General features: G+C 39.9%; 1 protein-coding gene across 2 annotated transcripts in view; it reads left to right on the top strand.

The window, feature by feature from the left end:
- Window positions 1-622: 622 nt before the first annotated feature.
- MGAT4C (MGAT4 family member C) overlaps window positions 623-22,700 on the top strand; it is a 516,575-nt gene continuing 494,497 nt past the window's right edge. For both annotated transcript variants that reach the window (XM_030548601.1, XM_030548603.1), the window contains exon 1: window positions 623-717. The gene's annotated coding sequence lies outside the window, so the exon portion shown is untranslated. The remainder of the gene's footprint in view (window positions 718-22,700) is intronic.

Raw genomic sequence — 22,700 nt, forward strand, 5'->3', positions numbered from 1 at the left:
GGTGAGGGAAAGGGTTTACTTTCCTTGTGTTAAGATCTAGAGAGTCTGGGTCTTGGGGGTCCCCGGGCAAGATTTTGGGGGGACCAGAGTGTACCAGGCACTGGAATTCCTAGTTGGTGGCAGCGCTACAGGTTGTAAGCTGGTAATTGAGCTTAGAGGAATTCATGCTGGTACTCCATCTTTTGGATGCTAAGGTTCAGAGTGGGGAATTATACCTTGACAATCCCATTCTTTAATTGTGGAGTGGCAGTAATCACTCCATAGTTAAAGATTGTAAATTCTGATTTTCAGTTTTGCAATTTCATCCCAAAAGCATATGCTTTCCATTTCAATTTCTTGAAAGATTTTGCTTAGAAATTATTACCTTATAAGGTAATAAGCAAGCAATTTTCTGGTAGAGCCAAAAGAAGACAGTTTACTTGACTAGGTTTAGCCAACACATTCTGATAACCATCATTCTATTATGTATGGGTCAGCCAAATGGCTCTGTTTTTCTATGCAATGTCATAGAGCTTAAAAGAGCGTCATATAAGGGGATCTTACAGTGCTGCACTTACTGTGCAGTAACTGGAGTTTGTTGAAAGCCTCATACAGTTTTTTCAATTTTTCTTTCCAGACTTTGACTAGCACAGCAGCTGCATCTTGGGTTTCAGCCTGCAACCTCAATATGATGTTCCAGGCCTGCCAAAGACTGTTGGAATCTGCAAGATAAAAAAGGTATGTGAGATAATTCAATTTCTAGTATTAAAATAGAGAACTTGTAGAAGAGAAAAGAGGGGCGGGGAGGGAGGATGGAGAGGTTTGGCAACAAAACCTGTTTTATGCCTTTATCAAATAGTGTGTGTGTACACACACAGTATCAGCAGAATCTATTTTAAGTTCATTTTAAACCACCCACTTATTAAAATTTACAGCTTCTGACAGTGGTTTATGTATTAAGTTTAATATTTATGTTCATGTGCCGACACAGAGCAATATAGCTCCAATCCAGGAGTTTAAAAAGGTTACTTTCCTCTGAAGTATTTGCAGGGATAAAGGGCTCCTGCATGGAGTGAGCCAAGAAACAACCAAATTCAAGAAGAAGATTGTACTGAGGTTTATACTTGCGTTGGTTTTAAGTTAGAAAAAAGGCAAACTCCAGAAAGTGGGGAGAGGATAAGTTTGAAACATCTTGTTTGTGAATGAAGTCATTCAAGTGGGTGTTGAAGTCACACAATCTCTGAGCTCTGACAGAAAGTAAGGGGGAAGATTGGGTGGTCTGTACAGTACCTTGTTCCCACTTTGGCTCTGGATTAACGAACAAAATTAGTGCACTTGAAGAGGGAGTCCTTTGATGGTAAAATCAGCCAGCAAGAAAACCAGCTCCACCCAGAAATGAATTCAATATATATTTTAACTCTTTGAGGAAGTAATTCTTTCAGTCCTCACAGAGTTGCCAATCAGATATGGTCTCAAAGGAAAAAAATGAATAATTATAAATTCATTGTGTATTTCTTATGAATTCTCAATAACTAATTTATATGTATATATTGCAGTTTCTCATAAACAGATGGTTAAGGGTTAGTGCCTCTTTTACCTGTAAAGAGTTAAAAAGTTCACCTAGCCTAGCTAACACCTGACCAGAGGGACCAATGGGGGAACAAGATGTTTCAAAAGGAAGGAGGGAAGTTTTTCCTTTGTTTAGAGTTTCAGTTTCAGCCAGAGTGAAAAAGATCAAGGAACCAGCCTCTTATCAGAGTAGTAAGTTTTAGAAAGGAATAAATAGGTTTATGTTTATTTCTTTGTAACCTGTCTCATGCAATCAGACGTAGAATCAAATTGGGTATTTTTTGTATAACTAAATTTGTGCCCAGAGGAACATCCTCTGTGTTTTGAATCTGTTGTCTGTGAGAGTAGCTGGCATGCTAATCTCTCCCAGAGGGTTTTCTTTTACCTTTCTTTTCTTTAATTAAAAGCCTTTTTTCTTAATACCTGATTGATTTTTCCTTGTTTTTAGATCCAAGGGGATTGGATCTGGACTCACCAGGGATTGGTGGGGGGAAAGGAGAGGGGATGGTTAATTTCTCCTTGTTTTGAGATCCAAGGGTTTTGAATCTGTGTTCACCAGGGAACTGATGAAGTCTCTCAAGGCTACCCAGGGAGGGGAAGGTTTTGAGGGGAAAGGGAGTGATCCAGACACTGAATATTCTGGTTGGTGGCAGTGAGTCCAGATCTAAGCTAGTAATTAAGCTTAGAAGTGTCCATGCAGGTCCCTACATCTGTACCCTAAAGTTCAGAGTGAGGAAGGAATCTTGACACAGTTGCATTAGGTTTATGGATACTATTTCTCTATTTGGTATGATTGTGGAGGGAGAAAGTGTGTGTGTTTACATATATAATCCTAATGTTTAAAAATCTCCTGCTGGATAGACCCGATTTCTTTGCTTGTGTTGAGAATATTGAAGTAATTGATCAAGTAGGATTTTTTAAATATTCTCTAAACTCCTAGGTTGTCATTTGTTGTTGTTAAAAGATTTTATCACATTGTGAGATATGTATTTTTCTGAAATGCTATATCAACATTATGCACACTCTCCGCCTGCTAATTATTCTATTCTAGATTGATTTGGGTGTGCCATTAACATGAAATCTTACTTGAATGACCTTTTTCCCCTACTGACATACAGAGATATTAGTGAGATACACATTTTGCTCTTTTTACTTTACTATCAACTTCTCTTCTCAGTATTATTCTGATTTTATATCTGAATAAATCTCACCTGCCAATTCTTTTCCATATTGACATAGAAAAATCCAATTACATTTCACAATTCTGGTAAAATCGGTTGATGAAAGCTTTACTCTTGTCAGAGTAAGAAATAGCTGTAGAGTTAAGACAACATAGCTGTAAACTGGCACTCATGTGTCCATGTTTCACCTTACCACTCACCAGTGTCCTCATGACTATACTGGTATTACTGACATAATCAGGTTAACGTATCAGAAGGAACTGTTGACTTTTATGAAACTGTGCGAAGCTGTAGAATAAATACATAGTGTGGCGTATAGTGGATTTATTCTGACCATCTATAATGTAGTTAACTAATATCCTACTAGTGCTGGTTGGAAAACTGTTAACTAAAAAAGCATCTTACCAGTGTCTCCTAATGAGGTACCCAACAATGTGGTAATTTAGTAGAGTAGAATAATGGTAGTGATCTTATGTATGATCAAGGACAAAAATGAAAGAAGCCAGTGAAATTCTAACAGTCTCACTCACACTCACGCCTTACTTTCAATCCTTGCAAAGGCTATAGGTATCAAGAGCAGTATTTGAATTTTTGTTTGTCAAAACAGAACTCTATGAGAAATCAGGTTCAAACTTGACCTGGATTGCAAGCTTAATGAGACCGATAGGATATCTGTCTGCATCGCATAATGACATATGAACAGAGTCCCTTTTGCTGAAAGACTGGAATAGCAGAAGTATTGGCAGTCTGAGATGATGATGATGATGATGATTATGATGATGATTGATGATGATTTATAGTGCTGTGGATGTTCACAACATTCTAGACTTAGTACAAGTATACAAATCAAGAAATGAAGCACAAAGTCCCTTCTTCAAACAATTTAAAATTGACCACCTGTGTGGGAAATTGTTTGACCTCTACCTGCACCATCCTGGAAAAAATGGGATACCAGCAGAGATATACAAAGCAGCAGGTCCAGCAGCACTAACAGCGTTACACAGCATGATCATCAGCATCTTGGAGGATGAAAACATACCACAGGACCTCCGCAACGCTACTATTGTCTCTCTTTTCAAGAACAAAGGCAGCAAAGTAGAATGTGGAAATTATAGAGGCATATCCCTCCTCTCCGTTGGAGGGAAAATCATTGCCTGCTTCATCTTGAACCGCCTAATAGCCAGTATTTCTGAGGCAAATCTACCTGAAAGTCAATGCGGTGTTGGACCTGGCCGGAGCACAGTCGACATGGTGTTTGCTGTCAGACAAATACAAGAGAAGTGCATTGAATAGAACATGCACCTGTATGCTGTCTTCATAGATCTGACAAATCATTTGATACCGTCAACAGGGAAGCCCTTTGGACTATTCTGATATGACTTCGCTGCCCAAGAAAATTTGTCCAGATTATACGCTTTTTGCATGACAGGCGAAGTATTGTCTGATGGAGCCACATCTGCCCCCTTCAACATCACCAACGGCGTGAAACAAGGATGTGTTCTCGCTCCTGTCTTATTTAACCTGTTCTTTGCATGCGTCCTTAACCATGCAATGGAAGATTTGGATCGAGGTATATATTTGAAATACTGGGACGATGGTTCACTTTTTGACCTCTGTCGCCTGAATGCAAAGACTACAACAGTGCAGAAACTCCTTCTTGAGGCACTCTTTGCCGATTACTGTGCCCTCATGGCTCACACTGAAAATGATCTTCAGCACATTGTCAACAAGTTTGCCAAGGCCTCGCAACTCTTCGGACTAACTATCAGCCTCAGAAAGACAGAAGTTCTCCATCAACCTGTACCTGGATCAAATGCTTCTGTCCCGAGTATCTCCATTGATGGCACTCAGCTTAAAGTAGTGGAGAACTTTAAATACCTGGGTAGTGTCATATCCAGTGATGGGTCACTGGATAATGAGATCAACGCACGAATATCCAAAGCAAGCCAGGCACTTGGCTATCTGTGTGTCAAAGTTTTAAACCACCACAACATCCGGATGTCAACAAAACGGCTTGTGTACAGAGCTGTTGTTTTTTTCATCTCTTTTGTACTGGTGTGAAACATGGACACTATACAGGCATCACATCAAGCAACGCGAAGCATTCCACAGGCATTGCCTCCACAACATCATGAAGATCCGCTGGCAAGAGAAAGTGTCCAATCTTGAGACCTCGAGAGAGCCCAGATGACAAGCATCAAAATGATGATCGTGAACTCATAGCTACGTTGGACTGGTCATGTCAGCAGCATGGATGCCAACAGAATCCCCCACCAGCTTCTCTATGGTGAGCTCTCCCAAGGGATTCGGCATATAGGCTGTCCACGAAAATGTTACAAGGACACCATCAAAGCCAATCTGCAATATAGCAGTATCAAACCCAGGGACCTTGAGGACGCCACCAGTGACAGAACACAGTGGCATGCAACAGTTAGAAATACCTGCATCGCTTTGAGGAAGACTGCTGCCGGCGTCTACAAGAGGCTTGCGAACGACGTCACAGAGCACCAGCAGCACACAACGCACTGACTGCGAACTTCCCATGCACCATCTGCAGCAAAATGTGCACCTCTAGAATTGGCTTGTATAGCCATCAAAGGGCACACAATGAGACCAACAATAGATGATTTGCTCAGTTTTGTCATCATTGGATTGATGGACTACCAAGACCAGCACCATCAGTCCCTTACTGTCATGACCATTAAAGAAATGCAAAAACAACAAAAAAAATTGAAACAACAAAGGTGGGAAACAGATTTAGAACTAGTATGAGCAGTACTACCTTTTACATTTAATCTCAACAACCATGAGGTGCGTCATAGTGGTTTTATGCCTTTTTCTGTGGTAATGGCCATTGTCAAAGCTGGGATTCTAGACTAACTGGACCATTGTTCTATGATGGCTATTCATGTTCCAAAATGTAGATAGATCAACGTGGAACTGAAAAATTAATTTGTAGCATGCATAATGCATTGCAAATGGGAAGTGCTAACGTGTCAGATAAGTCCAGAGTACTTATAGTATTGGTGTTAAAAAATAATAGCTATTAGTGTTAGCATTATTATATAGTGTATTTTAAAACCCATAGTAAGTTAGTTCTTGGTTTGTTTGTTTTTTTGCTAGGAAATTATGGTGTCTTTCAATCTAGCCAAATCAGTCATGTTCCTGAACTATATTCCTTTCATAAACTCTCTTCTTTGCTTTGCAGTTTTTATTCATACTTCCCCATTAGCAGCGGTTCTGTTTCCCTATTAATAGAGAATTCAAAAAGGTATACCAAGAATCCAATTTCTACAGTATTTGATTTAAACAATCAAACCAGTCATGCTAACTAAATGTCATAACACACTTAATTGCTTCTGTCATAATATTGGGTTGTCCATTAATTTATGAAAAATAAGGTTGCTATGTATAACTTTGTTGGTAAAGCAGAATTAATCCAAACAATAAACTTTGACAGGGCAACATTTTGATATTTGTCTCTTGGGACAATACTACATGCCTCTTCAGGTTGTAAAAATTGTATTTTTGCACTTGTGCTATTACATCTTCTTGACACAGCAAGACAATTCTAATTCACACCGTTGCTGGTTACAGGGCAAAGCATGCCACAGACAGTAAACCTGTTCTGTTATCTATCAGTCATGCAGTTGACCTGGTCTGGTATTGCATTTTGAATAAAATGGCATTATTTGATGAAACTCTCAAATTCAGCTCTTTTGTTTAGCACCAGATAAATCTCTAATAAAATGGATTTTGGGTGTGAAATCACCTTCTGGTCACTGTTTTGATGAGATTATATATAGCTGCTAATAAAGTCACTGACACCTATATCCATGTAATGTTGCATACTCTGGAGAGCAAGATATACAAAGTTAAAATGTGCAACATATTTTACTTGATTGGCTATAAAATCTCAGATATGAATTTCCAGGTGGTGAAAATGGGCTTTCTTGATGTATTTCAGGAATAAATCCTTTACATCTGATTAAAATGCAGATGAGTATCATAAACTATTGTAATTTAAAAGGGTTGATCTCTTGATACAATCTGCTTCCATCTGCTTCAGGTGTAAAGCTGGAAGGAGATGGCTACAATACAACTGAATTCAATTTGGGGTCAGAGCTAGCGCCCCCCCTCAAGCTGAGCATTCAGGCTGAACCTCCCAATGTGAACCAAACATTTTTTGCTGTTCATTTATGATATTCTGGAGATGTCTGAAAAGCGTAATTGGTACATCTTTATGATGAGATTAGTGATCATTCTAGCAAATTATATCTTCTGCTTGTGAAGACTCCAAAAACAATACTGGAAAATAATAATGACCGAAAGGGTAACATCTCACATCATGTCACAAATATTCTGAAAAGGCTAATTTGGTGCACTAAGGTTTTCCTTTTATGGGTTGTTCATTTAGCTCTTCCTATATATTTCAGAATAAGGTCAGTGAACGGCTCTAAATCATATCTTGATGCTACCTACTTGCAATTAATACTCATCATTTAATGATTGCAATTTGATTAATAAATTTATGTATCAAGAGTTTGGTTTATGGAACTGTCTTGAAAGAAGCTGCTGCATATTGGAAAGTTATGGCTTGGCTGGGATGCATCCAATAGGGATGATTGGTAGCTGCTATGCCTCACTCCAAGGGCAGTTAGTAGATGTGAGTTTTTGAATATTGATACCTTACATAGAGGGATAGCAGGAGCAGCAGGGTCATTTCTTGCAGCAGTAGTTGCTAGTTTGAAAAAAAAAGAGAGAAAGTGAGAGGTGAGCTTAATATACCACCTTTGCAAGGCTGACCTGTAAAATGTGTGTGAGAGACGGAGCAGGGAGAATAAAAATTTCCCAGTTAACTGATGTTGAATAAATAGAATAATAGGTACTTTTACTGTAATTCTCTTTTATATTGAAATTATGTAGGCAGGGAGGAGAAGGAAAAATACTCTCTTTCATCTGTTGACTTCTTAGTAAAATATTAAACTCATTCCCTCCAAATAAATAGTCTGCTTTCAAAACTGGCATAGGATGTAGGGATTAGCAGAGGTGTTGACATTGAGAAATTAAGTTCAGTTACTCAATGACAGGGAGTGATACTCAATGAAGAGAGGAAAGAAATGTTGTGCTCAGCTCACAAACAGCAGTATTACCTTCTAAAATGGGTGACTGTCAACAATAGCTTTTTTATTACTTTTGTTATTAGGAAAAGTCATTGAATATTCCATTCACTCTCCTTTTCAGTTGATGTTTTGATAGCCTGAATGCCTCTGTACAGTGAACTCATTTCCTGAAAATGTATTTTTAAAGAATGTCTGAGAGGCTCCAATTCTACAGGGCTCTTTTTTTCTGTTCTCCTTAGAGTTTCTCAATGTTTTCTGTATGGGTTATGCCTTAAACTGACATATAGACAGTTAAGAACTGAAGGCTTGATAAATGGTAACCATGCAGTAAGATTTCAGTTACCTAACTTTTGGACTAAAGATGTAATTAGCATTGAGAAATTAAAAACGGGATAGATGTTAATGCAAACATTTGCCTTGGAGAAGGAAATGGGGAAATGATCATTATCAGGGAAACTTGATACTCCCAGAGTATCAAGATGCTGCATGTTTATCCTAGAAAGACACCTTAATCAGCAGAAACTGTTATATGACCATTAATGTCTTGTCCCTTTGTTAAAGAGAGAATATCACTCAAAGGAAACACTTTGCATCTGACGAAGTGGGTATTCACCCACGAAAACTCATACTCCAATTCGTCTGTTAGTCTATAAGGTGTATAAAGGCAGAATATCTGTACATTAAAAACAAGGGATATAATGAATAGTAATGTGTGGGTTTCTTCACACACAAAAATTCTTTGTAGGACATCTGGCCAAGCATGTATAAATGACATGTCACAAAGTCTGTAAGGAAAAGAATAATTTTGTTTGCCATATTAGATAATTCAGACCCTTAGTAAGAGATTTTAATGCCAGTGTAGTGCTGCTGTAGCACTAGTCTAGGCATGTTTGTGTTTATCACTTTATTTCATGCTATTTTGGTACAATTGCCAATAATAATCTTTATTGTCTTTATTCCTTTGCATAGCAATAGTGATATTTTAAGTTTGTGATATTTTCTCCAACCATTGTTGATCAGCATCATGAAAAACTATAACTTCTTGGAGCATAGTACAAGAATCTGATTGCCATAGGTCATAAAAGATTATGAATAAAAAGTAACCAAAAGACTAAGAAAAAATACTGCTCTTCACAGAACAACAATGTCAAAATCACTTAGTACGACTGCAAATTTCAGTGGTTGCCTTTAGAATGTCAACATTTAGTAATGGCAACTAAAAAATATCCAAAATACTGAAGTTATTTCCGATGGCATGTATAGTGAAATACTATGGTGTTGGCAGTCACCAGTTGGTGCTACTTAGAGTTAGTCAGAATTTGTTGGAATTTAAAAATTCTGATGAAATTTGAAAAATAAATGAGGACACTTTCAACTAAATTAAAATTCTATAGCTTTGCCATTAAATAAAATGTTTTATGTAAAGATTGCTCTAGAAACTTCATATTTAAACATCAACCTTTAATTTTTTTAAGTGAATAGAGTTGTTTGAGTTTATCTTTAAAAGCTGAATAGTCATTTTTTCAAGTGCTATAGAAATCCCTAGTAAGAAATTGTCAGGATAAAGGTACAGAATTTTGAATCACACATTCATTAGATCTCCAGACAATTAGGTTTGATAGAATTTTCTGAATTTTATAAAGGTTGTGCCAGCATTTTCCTGACTGGACTGCATCTTTATGGCTATGAGTAAAGTGTAAAATTGACGTTAAGTCACTTCCTTGATAATTATTTGCTAATCTGTAGTTGTTCAATTGACTTTAAAATTATGATCTAGATAATATGGAAATAATGAAAATAAGGAGAGATGATGGTCTTCTTCAGGAAATAAACTATATAATCAAATTAAAAATTAAAATGTACACAAAACAGTCATATTATTTTCATCTGATTCATTAAGAACAAGGTCACAATCCTGTAACTATCTCCACATGGCCCCCTTGATTTTAATAGCATTCTAGGAAGGCTCAGGAGTCTGCCCACATGATAGATTGGGGTCCAAGAAAGATCCTCTCTCTTCTGTTTACATAGTAATAGCCACTTAAACATTAGAGGTTCAGAGTCCTAATTGATAACTTGTTTGATTTTAACCTAGTTTTATATTTATTGTCTAATTTATTCTTCAATTTGTCACAAGATCTAATTCCCCAACTCTGTTATTCTTAGCTTCCAGGGCATGGAGATTCTGTGTAGGAAACAAATCACCAAAAGCCATTTGACCTTTCCTTGCTTGATAAAACTGGTCTCCAGTTAAGTCGCTTATTACAATTTGTAGCATAGCTTGGAAATGTACTCTAGCAGTGCAGTGTGTCACTACAGAACAGTGTGATTTTTCAAAAGCCACTAAGTTAAAATGTAGTATTAGACTTGCCTAAGTTGAGTCTATTATCTACACATTTGGGTATTAATGTACATAATTTCCTACTGTCTTTTCAGTTACTTCCTAGCCAGAAAAAAATCCACAAATGGTACATTGCATTTTTTGTATGAAATCTTTAGCCTGGAAATGTCACCTCACACTTAAAACAATAAAACTGCGTATTGTAACCTGAACATGGGGTTCCCAAGTGACCTGACATTTCAGATAGAAAACATTTCATTTTGATTGGAGCATAGATACAGCCTTGTAAACAAGTTCAACAAAGAATACAAAATATGTAATATAAGTTCAAACTCATATTCCTCTACTCAAATGCTGTAACATTAGGAACCTAGGAACAAGTGATGACGGACAAATTGATGAGCTGTCTTAAAAACAAGTATAAGGATAGGCACTTTCTTTCGTTTTTTCCAATTACATTGAGAAGATTGTATAGGATTTGTAGCAGTTCAGAATTCCCTCCCTTCATTTATTTAGGTAGGAGCTAGTGCTTTCTCACTTAAGGTTAGATTGTGTTGCTTGTACACTGCTCATATTAAAAGGTGATGCACAGGCACACTGCCCTGAGTGGAGCACCAGAAAGCACTGTGATTGCCAGGCTCTGTTGTTGTGGTGGGGTGGCAAGATATTTGTGGCACTCCTTTTATGAGATGCAGAATACCATCACCATCCTACAAACAGTCAGTTCTTTTGGCTGATGCATGGGATGAGGTTGGGTGCTTGGCTTAATCCCTGCTCTTTACTGTCCCCTTCTCACCCTTTTGTTCCCAAAGAGGAGCATCTGGTGTGCAACCCAAGAACTCCAGGAGCTTTGATGTGGGTAGCCCCTGTGTGGCTGCTGAAGATGGGGAAATCCGCACACTCCTCGGCTTTCATGCATGGCTATATTAAGTCTCGTAACAGTCTAGTCTAGTCATGGTATAAATTGGTCAGTTTAATTTAATATTGCTGTACATTTATAATGTGTTTAATCAACTTAGTTTTAACATAGACCAGGCATTTACCAGAGACCTTCTGTGATCTGTATGATAAAAAGTTTCAGCAGAAAAAAAGTTGTATTGTCTTATCCTATGAAACTTGCTGCACTGAGTACCCCATTTGAAGCTAGTTACTGAATTAATTAATTAAGCCACAGTAATAGTTGCTACTACTAGTCCTAAATCTTCATTTGCTTTAGTTTTTAGTAAAAATGTTTCTTCCTCAAGGTTTATTTTGGAGGGTTAGAGTGTAGTGTTTACAAAAAGGACAGTAAAAATATTTTCTTAGGAAATTATGATATTACTTTCCCACTGAAATCTTTGAAGACAGAAGTATTTTAAAATGAAATAAACTTAATTGTATGTGATTGCTTGTGTTTTGTATATTTTAGAAAGCCATTAAGTTATATTTAAATGAGCATGTTCTCAGAGAACAGTATTATTTATTGAAATACTGCTTAACTAAAGGCTCATTCTTAAGTCAGTTTTAAAAAATAAATTTAAATGTTCTTTGTAGAACCGCCAAAAAAGAGGGGTTTCAGATCTTAATTATGCTTTTGTCAAATAGATTTAACTAATAAGAATATTACACTCCATTAGTTTACGTTTCGGATCTCACTTTTCTTCCATATGAAAACTTGCCATATATTAAGGCCCAAAATGCAGTCAGCTTGCATGCAGAATATTATTTTTATAATTATTTTTAATATATTATTTATATACAGTACCTCTTTAAATGTCGACACTATTTTACAAAAAAAAGAAAGGCTCTATGAGCCCACAGGTTAACAAAGACAAACTGTAGGTCCACAGTTGAAGTGCGGAGCTTGTAAAGTCAATGGTAGCAAAGTGGTTAGTGTGAAAAATAGAGCTGGTTCGGCTTTCAGTTTAAGTTTGGCTTCAAATATAAACTATAAAATACAGACAGAAATCCCTACCCTGTCATGCAACCTGTAACTTGATATAGTTCTAGAACTTCTGTAATTTGGACACCATTTGACAGGTGCCTCTTTGTGGCCAGAGATGTTTCCACAAGGCCCTCCAACTTTTCAGGGGCCTGTGGGAGTGGCATATAGTTTATCTCAGGGCTATCCATGGCCCTTCCTGAAACTGGGTCAGTAGCAAAAAGTAATTCAAAATAGTCTTCAGTGTTCCAAATACGTCTATCATACCATCCCTGTAACCCTCATCCACCTTCAATGGTCTTGTTATCCATGGAGACCTTATTCTGATCAAGAGAAACATAGCCTTCTAGTTTAGACTTTCTTCCTGAGGGTACGTCTACACTACGGCATTATTCCGATTTTACATAAACCGGTTTTATAAAACAGATTGTATAAAGTCGAGTGCACGTGGCCACACTAAGCACATTAATTCGGCGGTGTGCGTCCATGGTCCGAGGCTAGCGTCGATTTCCAGAGCGTTGCACTGTGGGTAGCTATTCTGTAGCTATCCCATAGTTCCCGCAGTCTCCCCTGCCCCTTAGAATTCTGGGTTGAGAGCCCAGTGGCTGATGGGGCAAAAATCATTGTCGCGGGTGGTTCTGGGTAAATGTCGTCAGTCATTCCTTCCTCTGGGAAACCAACGGCAGACAATCATTTCGTGCCCTTTTTCCCTCGATTGCCCTGGCAGACGCCATAGCACGGCAACCATGGAGCCCGTTCAGCTTTTTTTTTTACAGTCACCGTATGTGTACTGGATGCCTCGGACAGAGGCGATACTGTAGCGCTACACAGCAGCATTCGTTTGCTTTTGCATGATAGCAGAGATGGTTATCAGTCGTTCTGCACCGTCTGCTGCGCCATTGTAAATTGGCAATGAGATGATGGTTATCTGTCCTTCTCTACTGTCTGCTGCTATCATGGGTGCCCCTGGCTGAGATCGGTTGGGGGCGCAAAGGCAAAACTGGGAATGACTCCCCAAGTCAATCCCTCCTTTATGGTTTCTAAAAATAGAGTCAGTCCTGCCTAGAATATGGGGCAAGTGTACTAGAGAACCAGTGTATCAGAGAGCACAGCTGCTCCATGTCAGACCCTGCAGAAATGATGAGCTACATGCCATTCATGGGGGGTGCCCCTGCAACAACCCCACCCATTGCTTCCCTCCTCCCCAAGCCTTCCTGGGCTACCATGGCAGTGTCCCCCACATTTGTGTCATGAAGTTATAAAGAATGCAGGAATAAGAAACAGTGACTTGTTAGTGAGATAAAATGAGGGGGAGGCAGCATCCCGGTGCTATGACAGTCCAGGCAGGACATTAAGCGATGTGGGGGAGAGGAGCCCAGCATGCCACTGCTATGATAACCCAGGCAGTACAGAATCTTTTCTTTATACATGAAAGGGAGGGGGCTGATGGAGCTCAGCCCCCAGTTGCTATGATGAAGACGGTTACCAGCCCTTCTGTACCATCTACTGGGAATGACCGAAAATCATTCCTGTTTTCACCCAGGCGCCCCAGCCAGCATCACCTGAAGCCAGCCAGGAGCACTCACGAGTTGATAAGAAGGACGGTTACCAGTCCTACTGCACCGTCTGCCACTGGGGAGGGGAGAGGAGCAGATACTGCTCTTCACTGCTGCAGCATCCCGTCTACCAGCAGCATTCAGTAAACATATGGTGACATTGAAAGAAATCAGGAAATGATTTCTTTCCCTTTTCTTTCACGTGGGCGGGGGGAGTAAATTGACGAGCTATTCCCTCAACCACGCTGGACAATGTGTTTGAACCTACAGGCATTGGGAGCTCAGCCAAGAATGCAAATACTTTTCGGAGACTGCTGGGGACTGTGGGATAGCTGGAGTCCTCGGTACCCCCTCCATCCCTCCCTCCATGAGCATCCATTTGAGTCTCTGGCTTCCCGTTACGCTTGTCACGCAGCACTGTGTAGCCTGTAGATTTTTTTTTCAAACGCTTTGGCATTTCATCTTCTGTAATGGAGCTTTGATAGAACAGATTTGTTTCCCCATACAGCGATCAGATTCAGTATCTCCCGTACGGTCCATGCTGGAGCTCTTTTGGGATTTGGGACTGCATTGCCACCTGTGCTGATCAGAGCTCCATGCTGGGCAAACAGGAAATGAAAATAAAAATTTCGCGGGCCTTTTCCTGTTTACCTGGCCACTGCATCCGAGCTGAGATTGCTGTCCAGAGCGGTCACAGTGGTGCACTGTGGGATACCGCCCAGAGGCCAATACCGTCGATTTGCAGCCACACTAACCCTAATCTGATATAGTAATACCGATTTTACTGCTACTCCTCTCGTCGGGGAGGAGTACAGAAACCGATTTAAAGAGCCCTTTATATCGATATAAAGGGCCTCGTAGTGTGGACGGTATAGCGTTAATTGGTTTAACGCTGCTAAAATCGATTTAAACGCATAGTGTAGACCAAGCCTCAGTCTCTCCCCCGCAGCTTCCTGCTGCCTTTTATACTGGAATCATCTGATTCCCCTTAGGTGGGACTCATCTTGTAACCTGGCTTAGCCCCAGGCTCCGTAGCCCATGGGCAAACCACCCTATAACTAACTCCATTAAAGACATAGGGCTAGATCATGAACTATGGCTCAGACATGTTTAGTGCATCTGAGGAAGGGGGTACAAACATGAGTTTTAGTGATCATGTGGCTGTGGTGTACCAGTCTGATTCCTTCAAGGAAAGTTTGCCTATTGTCACTAGAGCTGCAGCCATGTTGGTTTCAGTATATTAGAGAAATAAGTTGGGTGAAGTGCTATCTTGTCTCTTTCACCAACAGAGTTTGGTCTAATGCGACTTTCAAGCTATACAGAGTTATTCTTCAGCAAGTTTGTCTCTTTCACCAACCGATATTGATCCAATACAAGATATTACTTCACTCACCTTATCTCTCTATTGTCTCCAGAGTCTGTTACAATAGTCAGAGGTCACCAAGAGACCACGGATACCCCAGCCATGGCAACTGTATCTATTACATTGGCTTTTTGCTGTCTGAGGATAACTTGGCACAGAGGATCTTGTGATACAACTTTGTTTAAAAGTTCTTTAACCTAAGTCAGATTTACACTTTATAAAAGCAAAAAAAATAAGCTGAAGCCTAGGTCTTGCAAGAATATCCCTTTCAGTACGCAATGTAACATCACATGCTAACTTGTGATACCTTCAAAATTTGCCATAATAGTGCACAGAAAGAAAACTTTAATGATGTATTTTCCTCCAGTGACTTTGTGTTGCATGATTTAAAATAATAATAATAAAAAAAAAGTTCTTGTAAGTGGTGCCAGATTCGAAGAGCTGGAAATGAAATCCTACTCTCATTCACAGAACAAGTACACCATGGGCAAATTTCTCCACACTACCCTGCCAATATATTTCAAGCCTGAAATGGAGGTATTGGCTCTAGAAGTATCAGGGTAGTTTTATTCTTCATATCTGTTCAGTCCTTGGTGCTTCTCCTGAATCTGACAGCTAATGTCAGCTGCGATGCAGACACATCTCCTCTAGGAATTTTACAGGAACAAAAATCACAAACTTACTTCACATATGGTAGACCATAGAACAGCTGCTTAAAATGTCACTTCTCCCCTAAACCACGTTTGTGCTCACTCAGTATGGATGTTTAAAGTTTAATTCAGACTTTTGTAGATCTCAAAACCATTCTTATGGTCAGCTAAATAAATAAAGCTATCATTTACTTTTCGGGAAATGTTGGCCTTTAATTAGCCTTCTGATCTCCAGTGTGTTTGTGTTTGCCTTTAAAAGGGCAATATGAAGGATTTTTCATTCATACTTAAGTTATTTTTGAGCTATTAATACTAAGAAAGAGGACAGAGAAAACGAGAGAGGATTAGCTCTTAAAGGTCATTTTAAGATGTGAAAGGTGTCATTGACCCAACAAGCAAGCACAAGTAGTAGTTTTTAGAATTATTTTTTATAAAGAAAATAACCACGTTCTGAAGGAACCTTTTTTCTTTGTGACATAATCTCGCACTTTGCAAATAGAGCATATTATAACTCATTTTTTTACATGAGGCTTTATCCATGTCTTGAACTCTTTTAATGGTTTCAAATGTTGTATGTCTTTATGCTGTTTCAGTGGGAACTTTCTTCATTGCTGTTGTTGTGACTGAGCAAAGTTTTGTGGTAACCACTGCTCAAGAGATGAAATAGTTTCAAATGTGTATCTAATTTAGTAGTGCATTGTATTACCTAACTAGGATTTTTGTCATTTCACACTGACTTTGCAAGCATTGTAGTTAACTGAAAGACTGATAGAGAACTTTGAGCAATATAATGTTTTTTTTTAAAGTAAAGCTACAGTGTAGACAGAAACAGGCAGTATTTAACTGAATTTTACCAGAATTTAAAAACCAGCCTGTACCTTGTTTAGAGATATTTATATTTACAACACTTGAACTACAACAGATAAAACAAGAGACTAAAAATAAATATCAAATAGTGGTTGTTGTCAAGATCTTTAATTCTTTCCTTTGCTTAATGTTATCACAGTGTTGGGAACACAAAACTATGCTGATAAAACTAATACTTGTGAACAGTTATTCTAAAATTGTTAATAATGAGTACTGTTTAGAATCTCAGAGGAGTGAGAAACAGATGCCGAGGAAGTGCTAGAGTAATCTGAATACAAAGTCATAAAGATTGAGGACATGACCAGCATATTAGCTATTCAGGGATGTTGACATATAATGGCTATGTTAGTATTGTGATGTGCATACGTTTAAGTGGAAGTTAAACACATTTTTATTAAGAATGAGAGAGCACAGGATCACAACTGCATTAAGCTGGTATGAGAATTAAAATGATATATGCCCTTGGTATCTCTGTGCTTCCTGTGTTTTTAATGACATGTCTTGTTGGAATTGATAGCTTTTCCTTGCTCCCATTTTGAAATGATATTGTCAAAGTGAAATGTGGAATATCACTGAAAAGTCCAGTGTTGTCAGTCAGTCCAGTATATTCAAGTCATGTGCACCTTAAGTGAGGGCAGTACTTTGCATGTTAGGGGACAGAATCTTAAAGGTGAATAGAAATATTTTTATTCAGCCAAGTAGGCTAACTTTACAATAAACTGCAAAATATTCAAACAATAAAGAACATTTCAGCAAACATACTTTTTCTTCAAAATAAACGTTTTAGTTGTTGTTGTAGGCCTTGAAGCTTCTATGTGCAATCTCCAAGTTTCCATTCACTCTGGACATCTCAGCATGCACAGATCTTCCAAAAGAATCACTGTAAATAGCATTAGTAGAAAACTTCAATGGTAGTGGAGAAGGGCATTGCCTATGGGAGGAATAGGTAAGTGTTATACTTAGTGTTGAATGGTAATTTTGGAAAAATATCCAATAGTAAATAAAACAGCCTTACTTTTTCCTCCTATTTGATTAGCTCTCTGCTCAAGCACCAATGATGTTTAAGGTTATCATCACCAGTCCACACTCAGTTACTTAACACAAGGAAAATGTTGGTCATTATTAGATGAGATAAAATTATCCTAGTTAATAGCCTGTCAGTTATATAAACATGGTATGATTAAAACGATATTTTAAAATAGCATCTGATCATTTAGTTTGATCTTCATCGGTGATGTTCATCTAAAACCTGTTGATTATGTAAATCTAAGTAGTTTTTCCCCTTTAATTCACAATGCTGTATGGTTGGCATAGTGTTCATAAATCAAGCTGTTCACGTTCTACATCCTCACTGTTAAGAGAAAAAGGAATAGAATCCAGATAAGGAGACTTCCTAGACAGTGGAACTGGTGCACTTTCCTTGCACGAGGGAGGACAGGACTGTTAGGACTTGCTTGGGGTATGTGCACAACATGGATATAGAAAGCTGCCTCAGGAGAGTTAGGGCAAAAAATGCTATTATACGCTAATGCAGTAATTACATGTGCGGAAAGGAGAAAGCTGCCTTCCGATCACCATAGCCCAGTCTCACCTGTGGATGCCATCTCAACAGAAAGTACCAGAGGCTTGAACATCAGCCATCCTCACCTGTGTCCCAATTGTGCAGAGCATTAAAGGTGTATTAAAGATGAACAGACACTCTTCTTGGCCAAGCGGCCATTGTCCGACCATGTCAGAAGAAAGACAGGAGGCAAATGATGTGGTTTAATTAGGCTACAATTTTATTCACTTAAAATGGTGGGAATATCTGGTTATAAATTGTACAGTGCAAGTCGTCATTATTTCCTTAATTGTTTCCACCTACTTTGGGGACTGCCCTCCCCATTCCCAGTCTGGTCCTAGACAGTGTCTTGCTCTGCCCTTACTGCCTCATAGTGCAGCCCCATGGCTGCATGTCACCACAACAGGTTCCTCTCCCATCTTGTAGCAGCATCCCATCTTGGGTGATTGATGAGAGCCTGGCATTGCCAACTTACTGGCCGGGAGTGGGTAGGTAATTTCTCCCTTGCCGTTTGAAACCCTGGCTCTGCACCACCCCTTTTACTGCCTGAGGAATTTCCTCCACTACTCTTTGCCCTGTGTACTAGGCACCATAGCCCTGCACACTTTCCCTTGTGTATGGGGTTTTCTTCCCCACCCCCTGCCATGTTAGCTATGTTCCCCAGCATTTCAGGAGGGGGGATGGAATTCCCCTTATCCCATCCCAATCTCAGAACACTGTTGTGGTGAGCATGTGCATGCATCTGGAGCCTCCACTGTTAGCCCTGAGGAGCCTCCACTGTTAGCCCTGCTGCTGCTGCTGCTGACAGCCTGATCGTCGTTAGGGCATCTTTGGAACAGTCCAGGGTAAAAATACCACCCTCCCCCAGTCACCTGGAATGCAGTGTCCCTCCATTCCCACGCCTGGTGCAGCCGCTTCCTGTTCCATCCAGGTAAACATTCTCCTTCCTCACCCTTTGCCACCAATCGCAGAGGGAGCCCTTTTAGGAGCAATAACCCCTTTTCTTCCCTCCTGTTGGAAAAAGGACCCACTGCTTATAGTTACAGTGAGCACATCGGGCTAGTATTAGGCCTGGTCTACACTATCTGTTTAAACCAATTTTAGCAGCTTTTAACCGATTTAACGCTGTACCCGTCCACACAACAAGGCCCTTTATATTGATATAAAGGGCTCTTTAAACTGGTTTCTGTACCCCAATGAGAGGAGTAGTGCTAAAATTGGTATTACCATATTGGATTAGGGTTAGTGTGGCCACAAATCGATGGTATTGGCCTCCGGGCGGTATCCCACAGTGCACCATTGTGACCGCTCTGGACAGCAATCCGAACTCAGATGCACTGGCAGGGTTAACAGGAAAAGCCCCACAAACTTTTGAATTGCATTTCCTGTTTGCCCAGAGTGGAGCTCTGATTAGCATGGGTGGCCATGCAGTCCCAAATCCCAAAAGAGCTCCAGCATGGACTGTAGGGGAGATACTGGATCTGATCACTGTATGGGAGGAGACAAATCTGTTCTATCAGAGCTCTGTTACAGAAGATGAAATGCCAAAGCATTTGAAAAAAATCTCCAGGCCATAATACAGAGTCTACAGCACAGTGCTGCGTGACAAGCGTAACGGAAAGCCAAAGAATCAAATGGACGCTCATGGAGGGAGGGAGGGAGCTGGTACTGAGGACTCCAGCTATCCCACAGTCCCCAGCAGTCTCCGAAAAGCATTTGCATTCTTGACTGAGCTCCCAATGCCTGTAGGGTCAAACACATTGTCCGGGGTGTTTCAGGGTGTAGCTTGTCAATGTACGCCCTCCCCGCCCATGAAAGAAAAGGGGAAAAAATTGTTTATTGACTTTTTTCAATGTCACCCTATGTCTACTGAATGCTGCTGGTAGACGGGATGCTGCAGCAGTGAAGAGCAGTATCTGCTCCTCTCCCCTCCCTGGTGGCAGATGGTACAATACGACTGCTATCCGTCGTCATCATCAGCTCGTGAGTGGTCCTGGCTGGCCTCAGATGAGGCTGACCGGTGGCACCTGGTTAAAAATAGGAATGATTCCCGGTCATTCTCAGTAGATGGTACAGAACGGCTGGTAACTGTCCTCATCATAGCAACTGAGGGCTGAGCTCCATCAGCCCCCTCCCTTTCATGTGTAAAGAGAAGATTCTGTACTGCCTGGACTATCATAGCAGCGGGATGCTGGGTTCCTCTCCCCTACACCGCTTAATGTCCTGCCTGGACTATCATAGCAGCTGGAGGCTGCCTCCCCCTCAGTTTATCTCACTAACAAGTCAATGTTTCTTATTCCGGCATTCTTTATTACTTCATCACACAAATGGGGGGGACACTGCCATGGTAGCCCAGGAAGGTTGGGGGAGGAGGGAAGCAACGAGTGGGGTTGTTGCAGGGGCACCCCCCGTGAATGACGTGCAGCTCATCATTTCTGTGGGATCTGACATGGAGCGGCTGTGCTCTCTGGTTCTCTGATACACTGGTTCTCTAGTACACTTGCCCCATATTCTAGGCAGCACTGACTCTATTTTTAGATACCATAAAGGAGGGATTGACTCGGGGAGTCATTCTCGTTTTTGTCTTTGCGCCCCCGGCCGACCTCAGCCAGGGGCACCTACGACAGCAGCAGACTGTACAGAACAACAGATAACCATCATCTCATTGCCAATTTACAATGGCGCAGCAGATGGTACAGAACGACTGATAACCGTCTCTGCTATCATGCAAAAGCAAATGAATGCTGCTGTGTAGTGCTGGAGTATCGCCTCTGTCAGTGGCATCCAGTACACATACGGTGATAGTAAAAAAAAAAGCTGAACAGGCTCCATGGTTGCCGTGCTATGGCGTCTGCCAGGGCAATCGAGGGAAAAAGAGCGCGAAATGATTGTCTGCCATTGCTTTCCCGGAGGAAGGAATGATTGATGACTTTTACCTAGAACCACCCGCAAGAATGATTTTTGCCCCATCACGCACTGGGATCTCAACCCAGAATTCCAAGGGGCAGGGGAGACTGAGAGAACTATGGGATAGCTATGGAATAGCTACCCACAGTGCAAGGCTCCAGAAATCGACGCTAGCCTCCGACCATGGATGCACACCACCGAATTAATGTGCTTAGTGTGGCTGCGTGCACTCAATTTTATACAATCTGTTTTACAAAACCGGTTTATGTAAAATCGGAATAATCCCGTAGTGTAGACATACCCTTAGTTGACGCTGGGGCCTTACATTGACTCTATTGACCTTTGTGAAATTACTAATATCTGTATATGACCCATGAACTATTTTGAGTTTGTAAATATGTCATGTTTTCTTAAAAAGGCTGTGTATGTATATTATATTTTTTCAGTTGTGCTTTCTCTACATGCAGTAGTTTCTTCCACTCTCTATTTGTGCCTGAGTATTCTAACATCTCCCGTATGTGCTTCTGTTTTCTGTGTTGTCTGTTAGAATTTATCTGAAAATGTGCCAGTATTCCCATAATAAGTGTAGGAGCTTCAAGTTAATCAGAATTCATTTCTTTTCATTCTAATATAAATCCTCAAGGCCACATTTAACTTATTACACCATGCTGCCCTAGCAAATCTATCCTTTTGATGAGTCATTATTTTCCAGTTTTTCTGCTTACTGATATCCATGATCCCATTTTCAGCCTCACTTACACACAAGTGAAGATTAAGAGACACTCATTTTGGAGGAAACATTCCCCATCAATTTAATTGTGCCAAAAACGAGCTTCTGAGAGCAGACTGCCATATGTGCTTGTCCTTAGCCAGGAATTCTCTTAATATGAAGAAAGGGTAGAATTCTTCTGAGAAGTTTTTGGGGAGAAAATAAAAGAAGCTTGATGTGTTTCTGTAGAGAGAGAGTGACTGTGGAAATCTAAAGTAATCCCTTATCTTTTCCTTTCAAAACTTTTTTACACTTAGATTTCATTAAAAAATGTGCAGTATTGTAAAAATACTTTAGATGTTAGTTGGACTCCATTCAAACTCACTTTCAGTTGTTACTTCTTTTCTAAAAAAATTGTGGGCATGTGGTATGAATTCATGAAATAAATCACCAAGTTATAGGTCTAAGAAAGGAATATATCTGGAAATAAACAAAGTTCACTTCCTCTTCTCTCAGTTTATGGGTATCTTGGTGTACTTGAAATGGTTCTTTTCTCACTAACAGCCTGATCCAAAGCCTGCTTAGGCCAATGTGATGCTTTACATTGACTTCAGTGAGCTCTGGATTGGGCCCCAGCCTTTGCAGCTCCCTCAGATGCATGTTGAAAAGCCACGTAACACCTATTGCTCCACAAATACTAGATCAAGAATGTTTGGGTAAATATTCAAAGTTTTCTGCATTTCACTAAAATAATAGGTTATGCTATCTATGTATGCTGTTGTGATTTAAATGATAGTTGTCATCTAATCTGGCAGTTATGTGGTGCTTAAGCTTGATTTTTTGTTGTAGTTACACTGACTATAAATTTATTGTGCATGAACCAGTTACATTTTTGGATTAGGTGTTTGTACAAAGAGGCTCTAATTTCCATTGTAGGCTTCTAGGTGCTATGATAATAGTTATATTATATTCT

Source organism: Gopherus evgoodei, chromosome 1 (assembly GCF_007399415.2).
Source record: "Gopherus evgoodei ecotype Sinaloan lineage chromosome 1, rGopEvg1_v1.p, whole genome shotgun sequence".
NCBI lineage: Eukaryota > Metazoa > Chordata > Testudines > Testudinidae > Gopherus > Gopherus evgoodei.